This window comes from Lissotriton vulgaris, chromosome 8 (genome assembly GCF_964263255.1).
Source record: "Lissotriton vulgaris chromosome 8, aLisVul1.2, whole genome shotgun sequence".
Taxonomy (NCBI): Eukaryota; Metazoa; Chordata; class Amphibia; order Caudata; family Salamandridae; genus Lissotriton; species Lissotriton vulgaris.
This window is the reverse complement of record NC_141696.1, coordinates 1217532124-1217548457: the sequence shown is the minus strand read 5'-3', so window position 1 is coordinate 1217548457 and position 16334 is coordinate 1217532124. Positions and strand designations below refer to the sequence as shown.

At 45.7% G+C, this 16334-nt stretch overlaps 1 protein-coding gene across 7 annotated transcripts in view; it reads left to right on the top strand.

The window, feature by feature from the left end:
- Positions 1-16334, top strand: part of NBEA (neurobeachin) — a 1820918-nt gene that overhangs the window by 1197594 nt on the left and 606990 nt on the right. The window lies entirely within an intron of this gene.

Here is a 16334-nt window from a genome sequence, read left to right as displayed (position 1 = left end):
TCATGCAGCATTACTTAGTAGTACACAGCACAATTAGAGGCATTGAAAACAAGGTGGAATTCTTGCTTGTGATCTTGAGGCACTACAACTTTGATACTCATCCCGCTAGCAAAGTTACCCCCGTCTGTAATCCCTGGTGTATAATCTGGGGCACGGCTCTGGCTAGGCACAGTTCACCAAACCACCCCAAGGCATGTGTGCATTCTGTTGTGTATGCATGAATGCAGTTCATTTTTCATTTTGTGAGATAGTGGTAAAAAAAATGTCTTACTTCATGTGACAGGCATCAGCCTACTATTCAGTCTCTCTGGCCGGATGGGTTCCGGTGCTAGATGGGTATGGGGTGTAGCCTGCGGGCCAATCTTAACTGTTGGATGACAGTCAAGCAGGATGAACACATCAATGTTAATGGAGCGCTCAGGCGCCGACATTGGCAGCAGTAATCTCTCAGCAATGGCAGGCTATTGACCTCGCTCATTACTTGATTTCTTTAGAAGGCTTAATATGGTTCATGACTAGAAATGTTAATGGAGACCAGGAGAACCCTTCCGCACATATGCCATGTCTGAATTGACTCCCCAGCAATCTTTTGCTCAATATGGCTTTTCCACACACTGATAATACATTGGGCTTCTTCCCCTGAACAGTCAATACTCCTGCAGGATCATGCTGTAAGCAGACCCTCAGCTACCTCATTATATTTGTGAAGCAGTAATTAGGAACAGACAAAAGGACAGGTAACTCCCTGAACCTTCTCATCTTAAACAAAAAAAACTGCAGTCTTAACTCTTACGTCTGCCATCTCCCAAATGGCAGTGCCCAGGAATACGTAATCAGCTACTTTTTGCTAACAAAGTCCTGCTCCATTTCAAAGGCGATCACTGCCTCCATCCTCCTTCACGTCTCTGTCTGGGTCTCCACCTTCCAGTTACAGGAAAGCAAGCAATACCTTTCCAATGTCGGAAGAAGTTTCATTCACCTTCAGTTTGCCGCCTTGCTATACCAAAGGCGTCAAAAATAGATCCCACTGGTCGTAGTACTCAGACTCTCACCTTTCTCAGAGTCCTACAACCATACATACACATTGCACATATACATGCACTTGACATGGAATATCAGTGCAAAGATCTGAGGCTCACATAACAGGTGGAACTTTACATGAAAGGGAAGAGGAGACCACACTGGTCGTGACACAGACAAAAAAGGTCTGGTCACCCTAATAATTTAAAAACCCCGGTGTGCTACCACTATTGCTTTGTTATTCACCCAGATAAGGGCAGTAGTCCTATACATACTATGAGCAGTGACGGCTCCTCCCCTGCCACACCCGATCCGTGCCAGCCGCCAATGTCTATGAGGGCACACTTAGTGTGCCCCTGCAGGTCACAGAAAAGGTTCTGGATCTCTCATTACCAGGACAGCCCTTGTACTCTGTGCACATTGAAGATTAGTGTGGCACTAGTGCCAAACAAAGGCTCAGGACATCTCTTTTATATGCAGTCTGGCCGTCAGGGAAGGGGTGCGTGGTCTTTTATCTCTGAAATGCTATTCCTATCCTAACTTGAGCTCTTTTATGACGTATTCATTCACAATATAAAACATATAAATGTAAAGGAAACTGTCGGAGATTGTGTCTTGAAATAGATAATACCTGTGTGAATGTAATTGTCAATTATGGTTAATGCTATGCATCTAAGTCTTTTGAAATCAAACATAAATTGTGCCAAACGCCCTTTGTTTCGTTTTCTGTTGTTGTGATCAGGTGGTGCCTGGCTCCTCTACAAAGGTGTTCTGCAACGTAGTCCAGGTACAATTCAGATTAGCAGCTCCCAGGCAATCCCTGGTCAGAATATCTGCCTACCTCTATGATATTTGGCAAATTGGCTCTCATTTATCAATAGGTTTGAGGTTAAAACACTGCCAAATCCAATTTCCCCATTCATTAATAAGATTTTCTTTGGTGGACCAAGTGTGTTTCACTAACCGAGACGTCACACACATACACCTGAACCCCGAATGCATGCCTCCTTACATGATTCCTGGACACTGCTACATGCCCCAATCCATCAGCAACTGTGCCTCATTTGAATAAAAAGAGTCCCAGGGCTCAAAAACTTGAGGAGCCCGTCATCAGCACAGTGAATAAGAGGGTTGTTAAAAACCATGGCTGACTAGATTTAATTCAATTTACTTCCTCTTTCTTGCACCACCGTACACTTCCTCTATCTCCCTGTTGCATGCTCATTTTCGATTTCGCCCCTGAATACTTGGTTTGTCACTGTTCCCTATCTTTGTATTCTTCTCCTGTCTTGTGTATCTTTCTTATACTCTGGGTCAGAAGATGTAAAATAAGTTCTGGGTACCCAAAAGAAAAGTTCCACACATTTTCCAAGATTTATTTATTTTATTTATTTTAGCGATTTGTAAAGCGCCTGGTGACCCGAGGGCATCCCCGCGCTATAATATTCATTTATGGAGACCAGAGGACAAAAAAGGAGGGACTTTATTTAGGGAACAACAGCGTTTTCAGTTTTTTCCTAAAAATCAAATGATTGGATTCAAGCCGGAGGGTGCGGGGAGTGCATTCCATCTGGTGGATGCTTTAACCGAAAAGCGACGGCCGCCAGTACGTGTCTTCCTGTGTCTGGGGATATTGGCCAGGTTCTCATTCTCCGAGCGAAGGGACCTGGGAGCTTTGTAGGGGGTAACCAGGTCTCTCAGGATAGCAGGGCCAGAACCATTAAGCAGTTTGTGTGCAGTGCACAGGGCCTTAAATTCGACCCTTTGGCGTATTGGAAGCCAGTGGAGAGCCGGAATTGCTGGTTTGGCTGATACTCTGGAAGGGAGATTCAAAAGTAACCGGGCGGCTGCGTTCTGCGTGCGTTGGAGTTTAGCCATGGTAGCTTCTGGAGCTCCCAGGTATACCATGTTGCTGTAGTCCAGCCGCGCAAGCACCAGGCCCTGGACCAGGAGTTTTCTGGATAGGGGCGGAAGGAGTGGGAGGACCTTACGAGTGGAGCGCATAAGGCCAAAGCAGGTACCTGCTGTCTTGGTGGCTTGAGTTTTCATCGACAGCTCGGGTTCTAGCCATACTCCTAAGGTCTTAATTTCTTGTTTCGGGGCGGGGATTTCCCCGAATACGTCTGGCCAGACCGATGGAGGGATGGTGGTCCATTGCTTGCCCAGAAGCATGACTTCAGTCTTTGAGCCATTTAATTTGAGCGATGACTCACACATCCAGTTGTAGATATCTTTAAGGCAGTTTTGCAGATTGTCAGGGTGTTTGTCCAGTTGGGAAAGGGAGACGACTAATTGGGTGTCGTCCGCGTAGCTTACTATTTTAATCCCGAAGGGGGTAACCACATCTTCGAGAGGGGCCATGTAAGCGTTAAATAGAGTAGGGCTTAGTGATGATCCCTGGGGGACCCCACTCGTGAGGGGGAGGGTAGCAGAATGGAAATTGCCATCCCATACCTGGAACGAGCGCCCAGAAAGGAACGATTCTATCCACCTGAGCGCCGAACCTGCAATCCCTGCCGCAGCCAGCCGATGAAGTAAGACACGATGGTTGACTGTGTCAAAGGCTGCGCTTAGATCCAGGAGGATCACTGCCACTGATCCTCCTGAATCTAGAATGCACCTAGCCTCCTCGATGACGGCGAGAAGGGCGGTATCCGTGCCATGGCCCGGGCGAAACCCAGTCTGGGACTGCCGTAGGATGTTGTTGGCTTCTAGATACTGTGACAGTTGACCATTGACCAATTTCTCGGCCATTTTACTGATACAGGGGAGGAGTGAAATTGGCCGGTAGTTCGCCATATCAGCTGGGTCCAGCTGGGGTTTCTTTAGTAGTGCTTTGACAACTGCACTTTTCCAGCTGGGGGGGGACCGAACCTTGGGAGAGCGATATGTTTATGAGCTCCGTGATTGTGGGCACGATGACCGGGGCTACAGTTTTAAGGAATCTAATAGGGGCGGGATCTAAAGGGGAGCCGCTTTTCATTTTAGCCATAGTAGTGTCAACCTCGTTCCTAGTTACTGCCCTAAAGGTAGTGAGCTGAGGAAGCGAACTGCTTCCTGTGTGATTGGTGGATGCCTCATTGTCCATATGGTTCGACAGGCTGGGAGGGGGCAGAGAAATTAAGATGCGGGCGATTTTAGCATTAAAATAGTTGGCCAGCTCGTTACTTCTGTCCGCCGGGGGTGTGCTGGATGAGGGTGGAGCAGGTATTTTCAATAACTCTTTTACAATGAGAAAGGATTCCCTTACCAAGTTAGTGGAGTTTTTGATTCTTGTATCATAATGAGAGGCTTTCGCAAGCTTCAGGGTAGATTTGTATATTCTCACCGACCGCTGATAGGCATCTTTGCTGGCGTGCTGCCAGTCTTTCCTCCATAGCTGTTCTGCTTTCTTGCAGTGTTTACGGAGAGTCCGGAGTTCCGGAGTGTACCGTGGGGCAGATCCTAGTTTCCCATTCTTATCCTCTCGGGTTTTTATTGGGAGGATGGAGTCCAGAGACGTGGTAATCCACTCCCTGAATTTACTGTCTGCAGTGGTTGGATCTTCCGAGGGGGTCGGGATGGTCGAGTTCAAGGTTCTGGCCCAATCCTCTGTGGATATTCTGGCCCATGCTCTGTCCCTAATGTAGGTGGTAGGTTTATGGAGTTTCTTGAAGGCTCCTGGAAGGCAGAAAGGGACCATGAAGTGGTCCGTCCATGGGAGGGGGAGGGACTCTGTGACTTGAAGGGTGAGGATATTAGTAAACACCGGATCAAGCAGATGACCTTTGGTGTGAGTGGCTCCGGAATTTGAGAGGTGGAGGCCATATGCCGCCAGTTCTCCAATCAAGTCGGCTGCCCCTGTATCTAGGGGGTCGTCAAAATGAATGTTAAGGTCCCCTAGTATTGAGAAGTTGGTGGTGGAGTGGGCCTGGGATGCAACAATATCCAGGAGTGCTTTAGAGAAAGTGCCCGGATGCCCAAGCGGACGATAAATTAGGAGTCTTGATAGTGAGTAGGTCGGTCCTACCTGGATGGTGAATTGAAGGCTTTCGGAGTCCATGATATGAGCGTCGTTGATTCTGCAGGTGAGATGGTCTCGATGGATGATTGCCAAGCCTCCTCCTCTGCCCGAAGAGCGGGGCTGGGACTGAACGAGGAAGCCTGGGGGAGTAGCTAGGACAACGTCTGAATCCGAGTGGTCTGTAAGCCATGTTTCCGAGAGGAACAGGATGTCAAGCTCATGATCCTCCATTAGATGATTAATTAGCAATGCATGTCTAGGGAGTGAGCGACAGTTCAAAGTGGCAAGTTTAAGAGCTGAGGGCAAAGCAGGTCGGCTGGAGAGTTTGAGCTGGGCTGGGCGGCAGCGAGTGCAGCTAGTGTATGGTCCTTCAAGATCATGCACGTAATTGCATGCAATGTCAATAGAGGGTCTGAGACTGAGGAGGTCCCGGCGTGAATAGCTTACCATGGGGGCAGCCTGGTCCGGCAGGGGCTCTGGCCCTGGGCCCGGCCGTGCGCGGACGGACGCAGACGGGCTTGCCTTAGGCGCTCCCGCTGCGCTCGTCCGCTGCGCTGGTATGGCCGACACATTTTGTATGGTAAGGGGTGGGCGTGGCCTCGAGATGGGCGTCGCTTCGCCTTCGAGCCGCGATGGAGGTTTGGGTGTTTCCCCTGTGTCAGCGCTCGGATCCGCTGTATCAGGGGGGGGGTCAGGAGGGCTGCTAGGCGCGCAAGGCAGGCGCTTCTGAGATTAAGGTGAGAACAATTTTAAAAGCAGTGCGAGTGAAATAACAGGTTTTTTTTAAAGTTCCCAAAGCAAAATACTATCCTCTGGCTTTCCGCCTCAGAGGTCAACTAAACAATAATATACGGCGCTTTCTAATCAGCGTTTATGTACTGTTTCCAGTGGGCGTGGCCTCGAGATGGGCGTGGCTTCGCCTTCGAGCCACGATGGAGGTTTGGGTGTTTCCCCTGTGTCAGCGCTCGGATCCGCTGTATCAGGGGGGGGTCAGGAGGGCTGCTAGGCGCGCAAGGCAGGCGCTTCTGAGATTAAGGTGAGAACAATTTTAAAAGCAGTGCGAGTGAAATAACAGTTTTTTTTAGAAGTTCCCAAAGCAAAATACTATCCTCCGGCTTTCCGCCTCAGAGGTCAAATAAACAATAATACACGGCGCTTTCTAATCAGCGTTTATGTACTGTTTCCAGTGGGCGTGGCCTCGAGATGGGCGTGGCTTCGCCTTCGAGCCGCGATGGAGGTTTGGGTGTTTCCCCTGTGTCAGCGCTCGGATCCGCTGTATCGGGGGGGGGGGGTCAGGAGGGCTGCTAGGCGCGCAAGGCAGGCGCTTCTGAGATTAAGGTGAGAACAATTTTAAAAGCAGTGCGAGTGAAATAACAGGTTTTTTTTAAAGTTCCCAAAGCAAAATACTATCCTCCGGCTTTCCGCCTCAGAGGTCAAATAAACAATAATACATGGCGCTTTCTAATCAGCGTTTATGTACTGTTTCCAGTGGGCGTGGCCTCGAGATGGGCGTGGCTTCGCCTTCGAGCCGCGATGGAGGTTTGGGTGTTTCCCCTGTGTCAGCGCTCGGATCCGCTGTATCAGGGGGGGTCAGGAGGGCTGCTAGGCGCGCAAGGCAGGCGCTTCTGAGATTTAGGTGAGAACAATTTTAAAAGCAGTGCGAGTGAAATAACAGGTTTTTTTTAAAAGAGGTGTCATTCTCTCATTGCAAAGCAGGCTCCTTTCCCATAGTGCAAACTGGTCCGGTCAAATATTAGCTTCCAATCATTCCGACCCATTGGGAGCGAAAGGGTCTGTACCAAGTGAATAACGTTTGCTAACTTTCAATAAATAGGTGGGGCATACTATATTATTTGAGCTTGGTTTTGATTTGAATATGTTTCACTTTCCAGTTAACAAATGTGTATCCTCTTTTTGTATAGGCATCATTGGCCAGCTGCAAACTGAAACTGGAATTTGCACTTTGTAGCATAAAAGGTTCCTCCTGAACTGGAGGAAAATCGTTTAATACTTTACTGTGACAGAATTTGTAGTGGCTTGTACTAGTATTTCCGTTTTCTTTTATGGTGTAGGTAAAACAGTAGGCACGTGTGCGTTACCTATAACTATTTACACATTTTTGTTTTTTTAGCTCATTTTCGCCCAAAGCTGTTCACATCAAGAGGCAAGTCTAAAACTATGATCCATACATACGTTCTAATTGCAATTTGCAAATAGTTCTGATTAGCATTTTGTGATCAAATCAGTAGTTTCTAAATTCGAACACCTTCTAACACACTTTTATTTTCATGCAATCGTAGCATTTTCATGTTTGTTAATTTCTATTTTAACACTTAAAAATTAGAAATCTTCCTAGATTTAACATAGTTAGATACTGACTGTAATGAAGGTTTGATTGGGCAAAGGAATTACAGAATAATATAATGTGCATTTCCGCGAAGGCTTTTTTAATACTTTACAATTAGAAGGATATTAATATACTGATTGAAAAAAATGTTTTTCCTAGTTTTTGATCAAATTTAAGACTCAGAGGGGAGCAGAAAGTGTGTGGATGCGTGCATATTTGTGTGAAAGGATAAGGGCGATGAAACTTTGCCTTGTGTTCATTTGATGTGTTTTAATTAATGTGTGTGCAGCATAGACAATTCATTCATGGGTCAAATATATTCTTAATAACAAAGCTCTGTTAAAGTAATCTTATATACCCTCGGATTTTAGGAATGAGACTGGACACAGGTTATTCAGGCTTGTTGGCAATCAACACATTTCTTGATTTACCTTTGACAGACAGTGGGAAAATGTACCTTAATCTCTGAACAGACATATTTCTGCAAATCCACATTGGTTTGCAATTGGAACCTGGTTTTTTGATTTGCTAAGCAGCTTCTGGATTTTTTTCTGGCTTTGGACTCAGTGGTGTCCCATGGCTGACTTTTTCCGTTTCTGTGCCTGAGATATCTGGGCAAAGGCAAAGCATGTAAGCCACTGGCACTAGTAACCCCTCTCTTTCCCATTTACCACATGTGCCTGTCTGAACTGCTGTGACTTCTGCACATGCAAAAAAAGAAAAGCACTTGCAAAAAATTAATTAAGGCCCTAAATTCAAAGTACTTCAATGATTACTCATCCTCTTAATTCGGGGAATTTCTTTTAGAAAGAATAGAATAACTTAAGTTGAAAACTATTTTATTATAATGTGGATATCCTTTCCAGGGGTACTTTCATATATCGTCGTCCCGATAAACTGTAGGAATGCAATTTTACCCATAACAGAATGAATTACAAACGGGATATATGAAGACTGTGATGGTAGCATGCTAGAATAATTCACCAAGAAATAGGTAATAACAAGGGTGTTATCAAGGTATTCTAGTCATTTAAGTTAAAAAGAACTCTGTCCAGAGAGTGTAATATTTCATCATTGTCTTTCAAAAGACAAGCCTTCAATTCTGCTCTGCTCGTTTGTGGTGTTGAATTTGTGAGTAGATTTGTATCCTGCAACTTTATTTTGAGTCTTTGAGACAGTAGTTTGAGCTTTAAGACTTCCTTCTTAACGTCCAGAAACCCAGTTTGTTAATATTCTGCCTATGTACCGTCAAGGTAGTATGTTTTGCCACTTGTTGTTTAGCCCCCTTATGTCCGTACTTGCATTAACAGCAGCAGCCATGATGGGGCTAGAAAGGGCAGCAAAACAGATAAATAACATAAATTCGACATATTTTCTTTTATAAATTAGCTTCGGGTGAGGCTGTCTGGCGGTGTTGGTCGCACTCTTCGAGATGTTCATGAGAATCCACATGATTTCTTCCATGGTGAATCCCCCTCTAGTTCTATCTTCTGTGTTTTTCTTAACAACCATAAATAAATTGATGAATCCTAATTAGAAAGGTTCTGAGATATTGAAGTAAGAGCTTTCCTCTATGCACAAGTGGCCACTGCTAATGTTGTACCACACCAAGCTTTCTACTCAGCACTGGTATTCGATCCAGACAGCACTGAGCTGCCAATGGTTCTTAAGCCTGCTCTCCACTGAATAGAGAGGATTGACAGACTTGTCACTTCTTGTTATCAAAGATAATTAACTCATCCTGTTGGATATTTGTAACTAAAGGTCTTTAGATCATCCCTAGGTTCCAGGCTGTAACCTGACTATTTATCAGCATAGCCCCTGCACGTTGGTCGGTGGCGTTTTGCAGATATTTGTCTACCCCACTCCACAAGTGACAGCTGGAGCCTAATTTGAACATCAACAAAGCACCCTTATGTCAGTTTCTTTCGTTCCACATCTTCATACATGGATCTGAGCTAGCTCTCAACATTTTCTCATCAGTTGACAAATGTTTTCTGACAATATTTTCCTGTGTGCAAGGGAACATGTGCCCTCCTGAATCTACAGGGTTTAATCCTTGTATGGATTGTTGCAAGTTGATGTCTGTAACTGATCTCCACAAGCTATGTCTCTGGTGTTTGGGTTTGGACCATGACTCCACCTTACGTGAAGAGTGTGTCGTTATGCTCCCACAGGTGATTTGGAAAGCCAGGCTGTATGTCACCGAACACAGGAGAAAGTGGATTAAATACTGTTCCTGCTCGAAGTTTTGAGTGCAGGCCTGTTCCAAGTCTTCATGGCGGTCCAAAAAGAAACCTACGAAGTCTAATGGAGCTCTGTACAGCCTCACCACTTATTCTGAGAAGTTGTGAGGACATCAAGGTGTGCCTTAGTCTCATTCCTGGTCCCCCACCGAGGAGCTGATTGCAATGTACAAACAGTTTTAGGCATTCAGTGAAGCCATTTTGTGAATCTTTTGCACCCTGTCGGCTCCTTCTGGTGTGTCTTTGGGCCCCAAGGATCCATGGAGGCCTCCAGTTTGGTTACAACTGGAGCACCATCTGTGCATCTCCAACCTGCTTTGGCTTTAGCTTAATCCAGAGCCAACTCCACGCCAGGTACCATGATCTACGTTGGATTCTGCGCTGTTGATACTGACACCAGTGTAGGACACCAATCCTATTGTCCTGGCCAAATACAAACTGAACCAGTCTAAACCTTGACCAGGGGCACATCTGGTAATAGTCCTGATGCTACCGGCTCCTGGTCACTCTGACTCAGATAAAACTGCATGTTTGCCTAGGGTGCACCTTCTAGATCTTCCACGATGTTTCAGAAATGATTTTGACAAATGCCAGCCACCATTTGGCAACCATGAAGAAGATGGGGATGAATTTCCCCTACAATATGATGTTGACAATTTCTGGCCGGACCTACAAGAGGCCAGTGAACTGGACACTTCTCCTGACACAAGCAGGGTTCTCCTCCTGAGCCCTCAGTGGAAGAGACAGGCCTATTTGCTGTAGTCAGCAAACTGGCAGGTGAAGTCTTGGGCTCAAAGCTACCAATGTAGGCCTGACCAATACCCTCATATAATAGGTGCTTGGGCTATGCCGTGTTCCTGCCCATCTGTAAATAGACTAATATCACAACCCCACACACCTGTTCCAGACAACCCTTCTTTTTCTAATGCACCACCCTACTCTGGAGAGCAGTGGCACAGGCTTCCACTAGAAGGACCCACCCAAACTATTTTCCTACAATATCTCCAGGTTGGAAGTTGAACAGATTTGAGACATTTGGGAAATGAGTGTCCTCTTCAACTAGCCCCTCCTTCCCGTTAGTCAGTGCCAGTTGTTTTCTGGGTAGGTTCTCCAAGCATTATGGGGCTCGGTCACTGAGATCTTCCCATCAGTGCTGGGGGAGTTCTACATCAATTTGGCACAGACTATTGGATGGTAAGGATGTGGCCAGATATGTCAGCCGGTACAGCATGGACATGACTGACTGTTTGGGCAGAGCAATCAGGACTAGTGAGATCCAAGGACTTCTCAGGTGATTTTCTGGCATCATTCATAAATATGGCTTTTGACTGGTCTCACCTCTTTGGCAAGAAGGCCGACTCTGCACTAGAGTGCTTTAGTGAAAGCAGAACCACAGTCCACTACCTCTGTTTCTGTAAGCCCGCAAGGCAGTGTCTCCAACAGGTTCGCCCTTTTCGAGGCATTGACACGGGTTTCACCTATAAGCAATGCCAACACCCCAGTTCTTTTGAAGTCAGCGTCTGGGATCCAACAGACAGCATCCAGTCCCTCTGCCCCACTCCAGCAAGAGCCTCAAGCCACTTTAGGTTTCTCTCAGTGGTATACAGCCATCCGATTGCAGGCAGAATCTGTCTTTTCCTTCACAGATGGCAGGCCATGACATCCAACAAGTGGGTCTTTCAGATAGTTAAACGGGGCTACACCTTGCCATTACCTTCCAGCCCATCGCCTCTTTACCCTACATCAGAACCGCTTTCCCAGGGTCACATCCCATTTTGCTGCAAGAGCCAAAGAGCAAGTCCCGGCTATGGCACTCGGAACTGGATGTTACCCACTTATTTCCTGTGCCTATTTTAGAGCTTGGATCTCTAAATTTCTTCCTGTGGAAGGACAAATTCAAGATGCTCACGTGGGCTCAGGTTCTATCTGCCCTGGATCTTGGAGACTGGATGGTAGTGCTGGATATACACGACGCCTATTTCTATGATACCATCTTGCAATCAAGAAAAGTTGATGGTGGTGGTGGCAGCATACCTTTGGAGTTCAGGTGTACTAGACTTCCCCACCATTGAAGACTGACTGTTGAAGGCAGGCTCACCACAATCAATATTTGACCACCTCCAGATGACGGTAAAACTCCTGACATTATTTGGGTACATGATCAATTTGCTGATGTCACACCTGACTCATTCATGGGCTGTCTTTCATCAGAGCCATCCTGGATACTATGTGTTTCCGGGCCTTCTCTCCACATCAGAGAGCCAAGGACATTTGAGCTATGATCCTGATGTTTCAGCCTCTGTCTTGGGTCTCATTAACTCCATGGCTGCTATGCGTTTTCCCCCCCCTGTGCTGAAGAACCAAAATAACCATTGTTCATGACGAGCTGGGCTCGTCATCAGTGTTTGAGGAGGCTACACCATGACGAGCCCAGCTCGTCATCAGCCTCGAAGGGGTTAATGGTGGCTCTGATACATCTTAGACTAACAGCCTTCAGAATCCTGCTCGTTGAGCATGTCAGTTGGCATATGCAGATTCTGCAGTGGGATCTAGTGTCTCGTTGGGCCCAGCACCAAGGGAACCTGTCAAAGTACATTCAGGATTTGGAGGAGACTGCAAATGATCTGCAGAGGCGCTTCTCAATATTAATTGGACAATGGCAGAACCCTCTCTCTACCTCACCCAGGGCTGATGGTGATGATGGACTCACTCTATAGGGATGGAGAGGTCATCTGGGAAAGATGACGATCAGAGGTCTCTAGTTTACAGCAGAGACCCGTATCCACATCAATTTGTTGGAGTTGCAGGATATTCACTTGGTATTGAAAATCTTTCCTCCGTCCATCATACGGAGACTTGTTCTGGTCATCACGGACAGTGCCACTGCCATGTGGTATTGCAACAAGGGGTGGGATCTTGGGCTGTGTGCCAGGGGACCCTGCGTTTCTGGACTTGGCTAAATCATCAGAGTGTTTCTCTGTCCGTTCACCACCTGGTATCTTTAAATGACAGGGCAGACAAATTTAGCCAGGGATGCCTAGTGGATCATAAATGGCAGGTACACCTGGAGGTGGTGCAAGGCATCTTCTGACAAAAAAGAGAACCCTGGCTCATTCTCTTCACCACCACTGAAAACGCACAATGTCAACACTTTTGTGAACTGGAGTTTCAAGGAAGCTGTCTCTCGTAGATGCATTCCACCTGGAGTGTAGCAAGGACTCCTGTATGCCTTCCGACCACCAACCCTCCTGCCTCAAGTTCTGAAGAAGATCAGAAGCGATCAGGCTCATGTCATTGTATTGGCTCTGGATTGGACCAGGAAAGTGTGTGGTACCCAGAACTTCGGTGCATGAACATCTGTCCTCAGATCAGGCTGCCTGTTCTGGAGGGTTTTCAATTGCAACAGCAGCACAGAGTCTTACAAGGCCATGTGTGAGATTGCCTGACAGCATTTGACTACATTATATCTTCCTCTCGAAGTAATGGATGTCAACCTTGCATTGAAGCTTACTTTTCAGCTATAGTGACTACTTAACGGGGTGTGAAACGTTTTCTTTTATCGTTTACCAACTGGCCGGCCGTCACCTCTCGGTCCTCTTTGGCTCTTCGGAGATGGCCGGCCAAACTGTAATGCACACAAGAGAGTGCCCACCACTCCTCCCCCTGCTCCTGTGACAGCCTAGCCCCACCCCACCCCTAACCAGCTGAGCCATGACGGAAAAAGAAAATGATAACATTGCGTTATTATAATTTATTTTTCCTATTTGAACTGCTCACAGAGCAGTGGTGCGACTCTCCTCCGCCTTAGCAGAGGAGCCGCCGCTGTTCTTTTTGCAAAGTGTTTACACTGCACGCTGGGACACATTTCTGGCACGGTGTGGCACCCGTAAAAAGGAGCATTTTGAGAAGAGTCCATTTCACAGAATCGGAGGTGGGGGAACAGTATACCTACCAAAGGTTGAGACTTCCTTTTATGTCAGTCAATCACACTTCTGAAATTCTTTGCTACACCTCACCCCTCAAAGGGGAGGAGAGACTCAATCATTTGAATCCCAGAAGAACCCTGAGCTTTTACATCCTTCGTACCTAAGACTATTGGGTGGATGGTAGCTCTTTACAGGGCTGTCTGGGACAAAGAAGGGCAAAGCATTACAAACGAGGATTTATCCAGGTGGATAGTCTTCGTAATAAAATCTTCTGTGCATTGGCCAGGATGAGGGCCCATTCCACCAGGGCCAAGGCTGCTACCAAGGCGCAGGCATGACGAAAGCCTGTCCTGGGTACATGTCAGGCTGCAACCTGGGCATCCGTGTATACATTCATAAAGCATTATTGCTTTGACAACCAGATCACAAAGAAAGGCCATTTTAGCCGTTCAGTCCTCGAGGCCTTTTTTGGTCTCAGTTTGTACTGCTTTGGTATCTATTCTAAATGTGAGGAATCTGCAGTTAACAGTATCTATCAGAAAGAGAAATTACTTACCTTGGCTAAGGCTCTTTCTGGTGGATGCTCAATGTAACAGCAGATTCCTTATTGCCCTCCCACTTCCCAGTATGTAAAATGGACTCCTTTCACATCAAAAAGTTCCTAAATTAAAGATCTGCAAACTGGCACAGATAATTGGTCATTTGAGCTCCATGTCCGAGGGCACAGACAGTGTCAAGAAAGAAACTGACATCAGAGCTTGGGTGGCACTTAAATAAAAATTCAGCCATCCCTTTTGGGATGGAGCATGGTTGCCGTAGAGCCTCACTGCACCACTTACCAACGTGCAGGGGTAGTGCTAAAAAATCTTCCAGAGCCAGTTTGGCACCTGGGGATATTCTAAAGGTGAGGAATTTGTAGTTCGATAGAGTTTCCCCCAGAAAGAGCATTATCAAAGGTAAATAACATGTTAATTTGGAGATACATTGCTGGCAAAAGCTTTCACACATCTAGATTTCTGCTGCCTTCATGAGTTTTTGAAGGAAAACCTTGAAGGCACTGTCATGGGACCATTTAATGTACACTTGCATATCATCTGCGCGTTATTAAATACCTAACTCTGAGTTTCTGAAGATGGTGAACTGGTGTGGGGCAGCCGGGGGGGGGTTAAGAAGGACGACTCGAAATACCCAAGTTGACTTTGTGGTGAGTTTATTCGGAGAAGGAAACCTGGCATCCAAAATCCTCGACGGTCCAGCAGAAACTGCCAAAGGTCGGGTGTTGTGAGCCTTACATTCTATAGAACGCAGATTTCTCACTGTTCCAGCATGAGGTAAGACCAAACCATAAGAACAACGCAGGAAACATAAGTTAAGTTATACATTGCACAAATACAATATAACATCATAACACATCCTCCCTTTTACAAAAGGGAAAAAGAAAACAAAGTGTAAACGCTACTTCTGTTAGATAAGGACTACTCTAAATCAAACTAAGACATAGTCTAATACATAAAAAAAACTTAAACAGTAACATAGTCTTGTAAATAAGAAGGTGGTTTGTGAATCCTAGTACTAGCACCAGGACTGCTCCTAACATCGGAATTAACATCAAGATTTCCGAATTACTATTAATAGATTCATCAACCACAATGTTAAGCTCATCAGAGTTCTCATGTGAAGTAATCTGTTCAACATTCTCATGACCCATCTTCTCCATTTCCACATTTGAAAATCTGTCAGGAATAAACATTGCACCAGAACAGCCATCACTGTGACTAGTCTTTCTGACAACATCTCCTTTCCTTTGATATAGAGCAACTCTGTGCAATTTCCATTTCTGTCCCCCTTCCACAACAACAAAATGTTTGGCTATACTAATAACACAACACAAACCAGAGAATTTGCTCAACCCAGCTTTAACCATTCCAGACTTCAATTTAACCCAATCTCCAATTCTATATTTAGAGACAAAGAAATCCTCAGGACATTCACCATCAGATGACACCCAATCTTTTAACCATGCAGGAACTAGTTTGGAGCCTGGCAAACGTCCTCTCATGCTCTTAGAAGGTGACATATGAGTAACACTGTGCTCAGTGATGCGATATGCCCACAGCATTTTCTCAATCAAACGCTTGGGAGACTGTCCATTAAACAAAGCTAATTGTAAGGTACCCTTCACTAACCTATCCACCATACAATTCCCCATGGGATTATAAAGGGAAGTACACAAATGTTTAACTCCACATTTTTCAAAAAAATAACGCATTTCAACTGAAGTCAATTGCGTGCCATTATCTGTCAACAACATATGTGGGACCCCTTCCTCAGGAAAAAAAAATCAATACCTCAATAGTAGATTGCGTGGTAATGTCCCTCACAAATTTGACTACAAGCCATCTGGAATGAACATCAACAATAACTACAGCGAAACACATCTAAAGCAAGCTCAGAAATAGGACCAATAAAATCTAAGCAAATAGTATGCCAAGCTTTTCCAGGATCACTAATATGTACCATGATCTTCTACTGCCCACCTTGAGCCTGTTGGAATTAGGTAGCCTGGCCTAGGGCAAGACTAGCATAACAGAGGCTCAGTGTAAAGGTTGCAGACCACCCAAAAGTAATTCCACGCAATATCACTCAAAAAGAAAACACTACACCAAAAATGTGAGAAAATACGTACTGCTTTATATAAAAATAATATTCTCTTTGTTGTCAGATATAAATAGCTCAGAACATTTCAGGCCACTTTTAGAATCAGCAGTTAAACTTTTAAAATTACTAGCAGA